The sequence below is a fragment of the Gavialis gangeticus genome, unplaced genomic scaffold, assembly GCF_001723915.1.
Source record: "Gavialis gangeticus isolate Ggan-Ray unplaced genomic scaffold, GavGan_comp1, whole genome shotgun sequence".
In the NCBI taxonomy this organism is placed as follows: Eukaryota; Metazoa; Chordata; order Crocodylia; family Gavialidae; genus Gavialis; species Gavialis gangeticus.
This window is the reverse complement of record NW_017729005.1, coordinates 10,631,122-10,638,491: the sequence shown is the minus strand read 5'-3', so window position 1 is coordinate 10,638,491 and position 7,370 is coordinate 10,631,122. Positions and strand designations below refer to the sequence as shown.

General features: G+C 42.6%; 2 long non-coding RNA genes across 2 annotated transcripts in view; one reads left to right on the top strand and one right to left on the bottom strand.

Moving 5' to 3' along the window:
* Nucleotides 1–4,404: 4,404 nt before the first annotated feature.
* Nucleotides 4,405–7,370, bottom strand: part of LOC109291603 — a 20,482-nt gene continuing 17,516 nt past the window's right edge. Inside the window, exon 3 of the long non-coding RNA XR_002095904.1 lies at nucleotides 4,405–5,090. This is a non-coding gene — a long non-coding RNA (uncharacterized LOC109291603). The remainder of the gene's footprint in view (nucleotides 5,091–7,370) is intronic.
* Nucleotides 6,135–7,370, top strand: part of LOC109291604 — a 31,386-nt gene continuing 30,150 nt past the window's right edge. Inside the window, exon 1 of the long non-coding RNA XR_002095906.1 lies at nucleotides 6,135–6,196. This is a non-coding gene — a long non-coding RNA (uncharacterized LOC109291604). The remainder of the gene's footprint in view (nucleotides 6,197–7,370) is intronic.

Genomic DNA, 7,370 nt, shown 5'->3' with positions numbered 1-7,370 from the left:
AAACCTCCACACAAAAAAGCCTAAATCCTAACATCTTGGATTTTACAGTCTCCTAATCTACAGGTTAGGGAGGTATCTGAACAATTATTTTACAAGTTTCTCCAAGGATCAGAACATTCAAAGTATAAAAAGTTATTTTGGTGCCTCAGTGCAGAAACACTTCCACATGTACTTCACATGTGCTGTACCCCTTGGATGAAGTAAGTTTGGATGTGCAAGCACATGCAAAAGGGTAGAATCAGGCTATTATTTGTTATTAGCTAGAACCATTCAGGAAATGCAGAGGGTATTCAGTATGTGAGGAATGCACACAGGAGATATTACATCTAATGGCTGATAATGGCCATAATAAAATATAGACAGTGGTAGAAGGCAGGATTGAGTTAGTCAATGAAGTGCTAATCTATCAGATGTACAGTATAAGCTTTCACAAGCAGAGGGCTTACTTTATCAGATGTTGTGAAGGGACTTCAGGAAGCAGAGTTGAAACTGAAAACAAAAATTTTTGGCTGCTGTTGAAAGATGAGGAAAGATACATTGAGACTGTGAATGAGAAGAACCTTGAGCAACTTGAGTACCACATAACAGATACAATCACTTGTTGACCTTGGTTGCGATAGAGCTCCTGTGGTAGTTGAGATATTTCTGATTAAGATCCAGTGCAGCTACTTCTGTGAGTAGAGTTCTTTACAAGCACCAGGGTGGACAGAATCTATTCCTTATTTTGTTCATCCCTTTTGAACATCAATGATTGCTAAAAACCTTTATGATTAATCAAAACTATAGCAAATATCTCGCCTCTATTAAGTACTGCGGCAAGGATACTTAATGGGGACTTGCCATACCCACAAATTCACCTAGAAATCAAATTGCTAAAAGCAGAAATGACACTTCTTCAAAGCAAATTTAAGAAAATTATGATTGATAATTTCAGTAGCTAATTAAGAAAATCCACGTCTGTCTACAGTAGCATGAATAACAGGAACTTTAAAAGGAGTCATTGCTGTTGATCATGTCTCAAGAGGAATTAAACACAGACAAGTTAAGTGAGTGGAACTGACACACGAAGGATCTGAAAAAATTAAATTCACAAAAGACAACAAGCTATAGGTGACACTGCAACACTTACTAGTCCTCCAAAGGAAAAAGGCCCATTAGTTATATAAATAATATTTTAATTTGGTCATTTTATTCTCAGTGACCTCTAATAAAATGTTCATTCACTAATGTAAAGCAGCAGGGAAATAGAGGTCAAGTACACGCATTACATATAAACCAGTATAAGTGACAGAAAACCAGTCTACAGCCATAATAGAACAGAAGTTCAATATACATAGACTGTGTTAAAAATGGCAGGGCCCAAGCTAAGATAGACCTGGATCAATGTGCACTCCAACTTAATTGATTTGCATTAGCTAGCGTATCGATGCTGTGTAACAAATCCCCTAACAATTCATGTTAGATTGCTGTCCACTGGCATCCCAGGCATCCTTGTGGCCCTCTGCCAACCTCCACAGAAGGGAGATGTGCTAGCACACTCCCTGCACCCAGCAGCCAGGTGCCCAGTAGGCCCCATCCCTGGGCTGTCACAGACCCAAGCCAGCACAGACACTCTTGCTCACCCCTGACTACAGCCAGCTGTCAGCCACAGGCAGGTAGGGAGGAGGGAAGGGAGGCTCACCTCATGCCAGGCCCCAGTGAAGACAGGGGCACTCGATAAAAGGAAGGATCGGGCACCTTGAAGCTCAGCGCCAGCAGTTGCTGGTATCAGGATGTGCCTAGCAGTCCAGGAGGCTCGTGCCCAGGAGCAGGAACAGCCACCCTGGGGGAGCTGTGCTCAGGTGCCTGCCTTTGCTGGCGAGAGCACAGGTGGCAGCTCTGGCTCCAGCTCTGGTCTCTGTTGGTGCAATGGGGGACACTTGGGTCGAAGCAGCCTCACCCGTCCACCTGCCCAGCACCACATAGCAGCCTGGGAGATGGAGTCAAGCCTGCCTGGAGCCTATGGATCTGAACTCCATCTCCCAGGCACCGCAGGTGATGCTGGGCAGAAGCAGCCATGCCCACCTGCCCCACTTTGCCCCCCACTCCCCAGCTGCTGCCCATGCCAGCAGGGGCAGTGGCCCGAGTGTGGCTTACCCAGGGCCTGCCACATGGTGCTAGGCAGGTAGGTGGACAGGGCTGCTTCCACACAGTGTCCCCTGTGGTGCCTGGAAGATGTAGTCTGGTCCTGTGCGCCCTGGGCAAGCTACACTTAGTCCCCAGCATCTGCTGGTGAGTGGTCAAAGGCCTGCGGTGCTTGCACCCAGCAGCTACCTGGGCCTGAGTGCATCATCCAACCTCTGCCCAGGGGGGGAAGGAACCTGGCCACGGGCCTCCACTCTGTCCTGTCTTACCCCACCACCAGGGCTCCTTGCAGCTGCAGTGGGGTGTGTACGTGTGCGGTCCAGGAGCCCTGTTGGTTGGGCAGCACAATGCAGAGGCCCACAGCTGGGCTCCATCCCCCACTCTGCAGACACAGCTGACAGGTGCTAGCTCTGGGCAGTGGGGGTGGGGGAGAGGGCTGGGGCAGGGGTGTGTGTGTGTGTGTGTGTGTGTGTGTGTGCGTGCGCGCGCGCACACGCATGCGCAGCCCTCCTCAAGAGCTCACCAAAACTCATTAAGTGGCCCTCCAGGCCAAATAATTGCCCACCTCTGATCTAATCCCAAGTGGCTGCATCAGAGGGAGGGGGAAGTGTTGGACCAGACCAAAGACAAAGGAACAACCTCCTACTTCTACAGAAAGGTTTGTAAGATATCTAATGAGTCATCAAAAGGTTCCATTCAAAATAATTTATTTTACCTCTTTCAGAAGGATGGAAGGCTGGCCTACAGAATTAACAGGAATGAATGCTAAAATGCATCTATGGTGAAATAGTCTCTAGTATAGAAAGCTAATGCAAAATCTATGTATAACCCAATGTGTAGTGTAGGCTAGGAGTCCCTCCTGCTTCAGTAGTCTTTTAGAGAGCATGAACTTTAGTAACTCATACTTTTAGTTCTGGGCCTTCCCCTGTTCAGTCCCAGGTATGTAGCCCTGATGCTAGCCAACATGTAACTGAGAACTGTAATTACTCTCATTTCTTGTGGATCAGGTATCTATGGGGACACATACTGATCAAGCAATTACCTGTGCACCATTTAAATCCCATTAAACCCATATGTACTGCATAGGCCTGTGCAAACTGCTCAGGGCTGAATGTCACATATATTTAAGATAAAATGAGCAGCTAGCAGTAACTGGATTACTTTATTAACAGTCCTGTTTAGAACATAGCCTTCTCCTTAAGTTTTATAAACTGCTTTCTCCAATGTCACAAGCACCAAGGTGCCTTCTGAGGCAAACTTTGAAGGTCTGAAAATAGAAGTGTGCCATAACTTTTAAGGAGGATAAAGAAACGACGGAAAATTGTAAGAGTATAAAAAGTGAAGCCCACTATTAACAAATCATCACAAATATACAAGTCTTACAAACAAATAGAAATTTCAAGCTAGTCACAGTCTGCCTAAATGTTTACTGAAGCTATTGCAGCAGTGCTGTAACAATGGAAGATTTAAATCAGATGAGTGGCAGGTGTGTTTTTTTACATTTCTCCATGAAGTGTTTTCCTGGGGATGCAGGTGAGATGTCTGGGAACTTCTGAAGGACAAAATGTGTGCAGATTTTAACTGTAATTGGGGGGAGCCAGAAAAATCCTGTTTGAACTATACCAAGAAAAGTGACTAAATCATCACCTGAAGCAACAGGGCCCAACAGAGCGGACGTTTGGTTTGTTTTAGGCTTCAGTGAGCACAAAGTTCTGGGAAGGAGAATGTCAGATGTAGTTTCATAATGTTTGGACATTTTGGTATTGCAAAATCCTTTCCACAAGTAATAGAAAGAAGGCTGTGTACTGCCAGACTCAGCCACTAAGCAGCACTGGTCATCTATGAGACAACCCCACGAGATAACATCATGTAATTTTTGGTGAATGACTGTACTTGTTTTGCAAATTGACCGTCAAGACCCTGCTACCCCTTTAGTCAGTCTTCAAAATGCATTCTCTGGCCCAATATCAAGAGCTAATATGGAGTTTGTCTTTGTCGCATGTCGAGGGCTACAGCTTTCCCCCTGCATAGTCTCCAAGTACCCTCTCCTCACCCACAGCAGAGCCTCAGCAGTCTTCTGTGGCTGTAGGGGGGGTTTTAGAGGATTTGGCCCAGAAAACTTGGTGCTGATGCTGCCCATTGAGCAAGTACTTCTGCTGTTTCTCAGGACATTGGCTAGGGAGTTACACATAAGCCGGTTTAAGTGATCAGAAACTGGTTTAAACCTTTAATAGAATAGAAGCTCAGTGCACATAAACCAGTTTCAAACTGGCTGAAACTGGTTTAAGATAAACCTGTCTGAATGTAGTAACAGATTTAACTGATTTAGGTCAAACCAGTTTATGAAAGTTTTGTCCCAAACCATGGGCTGCTTGTCTCAGTGACTAAAGCAGGCCTGTACTGCTCTGAGGTTAGTTGAGACCCAGTTTATCCTAATGTCAGTAAGAAAAACAGTGCTTATAACAGCTCTGCAGGAAGGAGCAGTAAGTACCTCTTCTGATACTAAAGAAAGGCCAGGCCTATCTACTTCCATTGTTCCAGCTGGATTGCAAGGGAAACAGTAAATAAACAGCATGAATGAGGGAAGAAGTTCAAATGCTTACAATTCTTTTAGTTGTAATAATCCAATGCATGACTAAGGAAACCAGCTAAAATGTCAAGGGTCAGCTCCTCAGTCAATGAAGCTGTTGTAAGATACACTAGCAAAGGATTTGACCCATGATTTTCTTTTTGACAGTATCCCTTTAATTAAAATACATGTGATGTTCTCCAGGGCTTGGATAATCTGCTGCCAGAGTAGCATCCATTGTTCTCCATGAAGTACTTATCACCCACACTCACAAGAAAGGGAGCTTCAACTTGATGTTCACGACAGCTCTCTTCAACTGGTTCTGTTTGGATTTGGAGAGGCTTCACTCCGCATGAATTTCTTGCAAAGAAGGATAGAGCTAAGGCTGTGAATCACCCTAGAAACAAAGGATTAGTATGGGTAAATATCTGGAAATACCACAGTACTGTAAAGTGTGACTAAAGCTATTATCCCTGAGCAATAGAAAGTCTCCCCACCCCCACAATCTCTTGAGAATATGGTAATTATTACCAGGGGTGTGTGTGAATGCTGTATGCCTGGAATAAGTCACTCTAGTCAAGCAAACCCATGCTTAGTGTTGCCCTTTCCACATGTAACAATGCTGGATTATCGATAAAAGACTATTGGAAGCACCTGTCAAAATACTGTTATTGTTAAACCTTTATAGTTCATTAATACCAGATGGACTTAAGCATGTGTGATTATTTAATTATGGGTGTTTTACTCTCTCATCTGCTGCTGAAGTGATCAGTAAGGCAAAAGGCACACAGCCCAAGAGAATTACTGGACTCTTCCCTAAATCTGATACTATGCAAACAGCCATGAACTATGCAAAATTTTCACTCCATCAGCAGTGAAAAATGGCTTATTGGCTCCCTGTCAAAAATAAGTGGCAGGGTTGATATGCACTTTCTCCCTATGGTAATCTGCTTGACATACAAACAACTGTGCCCGTGAAGTAACCATAATAGTCATTCAAACTATCCAGAATCAGTCAATGGGCATGATTAAGCATATGAAAGTCCCACCCATGAATCTCTGTGGTACTCTCCAATGCTCTCAGGTCTCTGTGGTCCCAAAGGCCCTTGTTGATCATAGCTGTTAATAAGCTGAGGTTAGGGGGAGGAAATTTCCTCCCTGATATTAGGTTGAACATTATGGGAGTTACACTGTGTCCTCTAAGTTGGCTAGAGTCCTATATGTTTCTGAGTGTTTTTCCAATATTCCTAAGCCTTCACTTTTATGACAGTATAACCAGTTTAGTATCTAAATGATGGAAAAAGTCTGAAATGGGTGAGTGAATCCTAATCAGAGCCTACTGATTAAACAAATGTTCTGTTTCCATTCAATGACCCTGCACCACTGTGGTCATCTGTGAATTAATCCCCTGGCAATGTCATTTCATTCTTTTTTAAGACCTGCACTGTTGTATTGGGCTGAGAGTCTGTATAAAGAAGACAGGATGATAATTTCTGAGGAAAGGTAATGAACCCTTGTGTGTTATACAGTTGTGTAGGAAGCACAGGGCAGCATAAATCATTATTGCAGAAGGTAGGCATCATTTTAAATCGATAACTTTGAAATGACAGTCAGCACTATTGTACTGAATTTTTCGCTGTTAGCTCTCTAAGTGCCTAACAATATATTATGTGGATGACGTGGCCAATTCTGCTATTGCAATTTTGCTTGGTTATTCTGTATTAGAATCGGGGTCGATCCTGGCAATTACACTGATGTGATGTTGGTTAGATGGTAAAATTTATTGCATGTGAAAACTATAAGGAGAAAGTTTAAAGCAAAATGAAAGTATGTGCATATATGGGCAGGGATGCCATCACCAGGAACTGGAGCATTAAATACAAACCTGTGTGATTTTAACTTCTGGGAAGATATCCAGAAGTCCTTTTAAAGTAATAAATTACATGCTGATAGTGCAGTAATGATATAAATGAAAAAGATATACCAGTACCTGACAACAGAAAGCATTACGTAGAATTGGGAGCATTAACACCAGTCAACCTGGAACGAGAGTAAACCAGCTTTCCTAGCTGTCTCCTCTAATCATCAAGTACCACAGGATCATTGACATCCACGTGAATGACTAAGACCATAACCCAGTAATAAAAACTTTTTTTTTATTGACAATGCCCTGTAAAACATATTTTTGACAAAAATATCTTACTGGAGTGCTGTATAGCTAACAATAATCACTGTTGATCAGTGTTTCTTTAAATTAGTTTAAAGCCAGTAAGTATACTGTAGAAATTCATATACATTTAATGAAAAGAAGACATGAAAACATGTTCTGATCAATATTAGTTCTTCAGTTGCTTGGCACATATAGAAAAATTGCCATCCTTAATTGCATCTTGATACAAGAAAAAGAGGAATAGCCAACAAAGGAAGATGCTAAGAGAAAATGGCACTGCTTTAGCTTTTATAACACTAATGTGATTTGGAATAAATTACTCAAACTTTTATTGCACCAAGTAACTTAAAATGTCTGTTTAATATTTTTCCCAGTTCACCATTTGATCTCTGTAGTCTATGGAGTTTCCCTTGACTTCCATTTAACCTGCTGTTTCTGACATGAGAGGTATTTTAATTAATAGGTAGCAAGATTTTGATGGGGGAAAAAAAGAAAGAATACAGCCCA